This window comes from Heterodontus francisci, unplaced genomic scaffold, assembly GCF_036365525.1.
Source record: "Heterodontus francisci isolate sHetFra1 unplaced genomic scaffold, sHetFra1.hap1 HAP1_SCAFFOLD_51_2, whole genome shotgun sequence".
Taxonomy (NCBI): domain Eukaryota; kingdom Metazoa; phylum Chordata; class Chondrichthyes; order Heterodontiformes; family Heterodontidae; genus Heterodontus; species Heterodontus francisci.
Window position 1 is genome coordinate 999,690 of NW_027141369.1, and position 4,119 is coordinate 1,003,808.

At 48.3% G+C, this 4,119-nt stretch overlaps 1 pseudogene; it reads left to right on the top strand.

Moving 5' to 3' along the window:
* Nucleotides 1-3,188: 3,188 nt before the first annotated feature.
* On the top strand, nucleotides 3,189-3,336 carry LOC137363043 (U1 spliceosomal RNA; annotated as a pseudogene).
* The last annotated feature ends 783 nt before the right edge of the window (nucleotides 3,337-4,119 follow it).

Here is a 4,119-nt window from a genome sequence, read left to right on the forward strand (position 1 = left end):
CTTGTAATCTGCATTAAGCAGTGAGATGGGCCGCCAATTTCTGATTTCCGCCCTCACCCCCCTTCCGCTTGTAGATGAGGGTGATGATGCCTTTCCTCATGGATTCTGTCATGCTGCCGGCCAGGAGCATACTGTCGTATACTTCCAGCAGGTCTGGGCCGACCCAGTCCCAAAGGGCCGAATACAACTCAACCGGTAAGCCGTCGCTTCCGGGAGATGTACTCGTCTCGATGGACCTGATGGCCTTTGTCAGCTCGTCCAGAGTTAGCGGCTTGTCCAGTCTCTCCCTCCTGCTGTCTTCCAAGACCTCTGTGATAGATGACAGGAAGAACTGGGAAGCCGTGCTGTCTGTGGGCTTCGCGTCTTGCAGCCCAGCATTAAAGGATTTGCTGATCCTTAATATTTTTTTAGAGGTACAGCACTGAAACAGGCCCTTCGGCCCACCGAGTCTGTGCCGACCATCAACCACCCATTTATACTAATCCCATATTCTTACCATATCCTCACCTGTTCCTATATTTCCCTACCACCGACCTATTCTAGTGGCAATTTATAATGGCCAATTTATCTACCAACCTGCAAGTCTTTTGGAGGAAACCGGAGCACCCGGAGAAAACCCACGCAGACACAGGGAGAACTTGCAAACTCCACACAGGCAGTCTCCAGAATTGAACCCGGGTCACTGGAGCTGTGAGGCTGAGGTGCTAACCACTGCGCCACTGTGCCGCTGTGTTGGATTGCAAAGACGTTACTGAGCCATCCTGTTCCTTCAAGCTGCTGATAACAGAGCTCTCTCTGTGTACATTTTGGAAGAAGAAACGTGAGCACGTCTCATCCTGCTCAATGGAGAGGACTCTGGACCGGAAGATGATCTTGGAGGCCTCCGTGGCAAAGAGCGAGGCCTGCTGGTTCTTCACCTCTTGGAAGTCCTCCTTGACCTCGACTCCCATCGACTGCAGCCAGAGCAGATTTTGCATTCTTTTCTGGAGTCGGGACATTTCCCACTGTCTCTCTCTCGCCCTCTGATCACCTTTGAAGAGAAAGAATCTTTATCTTAACAACCTTAATAAAAGTGCGTCCCTCAGCATGTAGTCCTGGACCTTGGAATGTGCCAGTCTGCAAAACTCGGTCGTGGACAACTTTTTGCGCTGCAAGACCAGCAGATTTTGTGCAGACCAAAGAGTGTCTATCACCAAATTGATGGTCCTCCAGCAGCAGGGAAATGGACCGGGTCCAGAGGGACACGATGTTCAAATCTCTGGACAAGGGCGGGAAAAATGTACCCAACGTGGCCCTCATCCTGATGACCACCTTCGTGTGCGGCTGCATCAAGCTGTGTGTAGATCTCCAGCACGCAAACTCCAAGTGTCACTACGTGCTGAGGTTCTATCTGTCCCCGGTTTTGCGAAGGATGGGCCTGGTCACATTGCCGCGGAACGCTCCATGCAGTTGGGCGGTGCCGTACCACCTATCCTTCGTGGAGCAGTTTCTGAAGGAAAGCACTTTTGACCACCGATCCATCAGGCAGTGGTCTGCACGGAATGTCCTCAAGGCCCTACGGGAAAAGGAAACAGTGGATCATGTCGGATGGTTCCCCGAGCAGACCGTCAAAGTCATTTGGCGGAATGCCTCATCACCAGAACTTTCAAACAAGCACCAAGACGTAGCTTGGCTGGTGGTGAGAAGGGCCCTCCCCGTCAGATCCTTCATGCACACCCGAAGTCTCGCCCCTCCGCACAATGCACCCGCGTTGGCTGTGGTGGGGAAGAGACGGTCGCACACCTCCTCCTGGAATGTGCCTTTGCAAAGCAGGTGTGGAAAGAGATGCAGTGGTTTTTGTCGAGGTTCATCCCAAGCAGCTCTGTAACACAGGAGTCTGTGCTCTACGGGCTGTTCCCAGGGACGCACACCGAGACAAACATCAACTGCTGCTGGAGGACTATCAATTCGGTGAAAGACGCCCTTTGGTCTGCCCGAAACTTGCTGGTCTTCCAGTGCAAAGAGTTGTCCACCACCGAATGTTGCAGACTGGCACATTCCAAGGTCCAGGACGCACTAATGCTTGGGGCAGCCGCAGCAAAGGCTCAATGGGGAAAGACCACAGTGTAAGGTTCCCCCACCAAGCTGGACTGAGGGGCTGGATCCATGGGAAACCCCTCGAACTGTATCGTTGATATTTTCAATTGCTGTCAATGTAAAGCTGTAATTGACATGACAATTGTGAAACAGAAGGGTTCGGAAGAAACTCATGACAGTATTGAAGGAAACTGATCTCCCTTGCAATGTTTGTATGTTTTGGTGCTGTTTGGAAACTGTTTGGCAATGTAATTTTTACAGATTTTTATGAATAAAGTATATTTTGGAAATAAAAAAAAAGTAAGGTTCCTCCCACCAAACTGAACTGAGGGGTTGGATCCATGGGAAACTCCTCGAACTGTTTTGTTGATATTTTCTTTTGCTGTAAATGTGAAATTGTAATTGGCATAACAATAGTGAAATGGAAGGTTTGTGAAGAAACTCATGATAGTATAGAAGGAAACTGATCTCCCTTGCAATATTTGTATTTTTGGTGCTGTTTGAAGCTGTTTGGCAATGTAATCTTTGCAGATTTTTATGAATAAAGTATATTTTGGAAATAAAAAAAAAAGTTCAAAGCAATACAGTGGTTTTTGTCATGGTTTATTCCAAGCAGCTTGATAACACAGGAGTCTGTGCTCTATAGACTGTTCCCAGGGACGCACACTGATACAAACATCAACTGCTTGGAGGACTATCAATTCAGCGGGAGATGCCTTTTGGTTTGCCAGAAACTTGCTGCTCTTACAGTGCAAAGAGTTGTCTGTGACGGAATGTTGCAGACTGGCACGTTTCAAGGTCCAGGACTACGTGCTGAGGGGTGCACTTAAGCTTGGGGCAGCCGCAGCAAAGGCTCAATGGGGAAAGGCCACAGTGTAAGGTCCCCCCACCAAGCTGAACTGAGGGGCTGGATCCATGGGAAACCCCTCGAACTGTATCGGGAAAATTCTGTGTGCTGTAAATGTAAAATGACAATGAAATGGAAGAGTTGTGAGGCAACTCATGATTGTATCAAAGGAAACTGATCACCTTTGCACTGTTTGTATTTTTTGACTTGATGCTGTTTTAAACTGTTTGGGAATGTAATTTTTACAGATTTTTATGAATAAAGTATATTTTGGAAATAAAGAAAAAAGTTCTCCCAGGATGAGGCTAACCTATTGTACTGTGGGTTTGCTGATGCCTGTGATGTTTTCAAATGTGGGATACTCAACTGCAGAATTTGTGATAGTTGGGGGTCAGCTTTTGCGCTCACCCCTGATTATATGAATCAAAAATAGAATTTACTAGCTGTTGCTGGACAGTGTTTCAGCTCCCAATTATTTTTTGCTATAAACACTCGTGCTCGTTTCTTCGCAGCTCCAAGTACGCACTTCTCCACCTCAATGCGTGGACTTAGCTGGCAGGGGAGAGACCGTGATCAGTGGTGTTTGATAATACAGGTGCTGTTTTTGTGTTTTTTGTGGGGTGGGAGGTGGTTTCAGCACCGTATTTAGGGCATTTCGCCCTTTGGGATTGGAGATCTACCGTGGTGGTGGTTTCCCTGTCAGTTGAGGATTTAGTACTTGTCCCAGGAAAACGTCAAGTAAAAATGGCTGCAACCAACACCAGAGCTCCAGGCCAGGGGTTGCGTAACACCGTTAGGGTGGCGGTGAAAGATAGTGAAGGAGGTGCACCCATCGACTGCGCCTACTTCATTAAGAATTTTGTTTTTCCAAAATATACTTTATTGATAAAAATCTGGAAAAAAACACTGCAGCCTCACAGCTGCAGCGACCCGGGTTCAGTTCTGGGTACTGCCTGTGTGGAGTTTGCAAGTTCTTCCTGTGACCGCGTGGGTTTCCGCCGGGTGCTCTGGTTTCCTCCCACAGCCAAAGGCTTGCAGGTTGATAGGTAAATTGGCCATTGTACATTGCCCCGAGTGTAGGTTGGTGGCAGGAGAAATGAGGGAAGGTGGGGATGTGGTAGGGAACATGGGATTAATGTAGGATTCGTGTAAATGGGTGGTTGGTGGTCAGCACAGACTCGGTGGGCCAAAGGGCC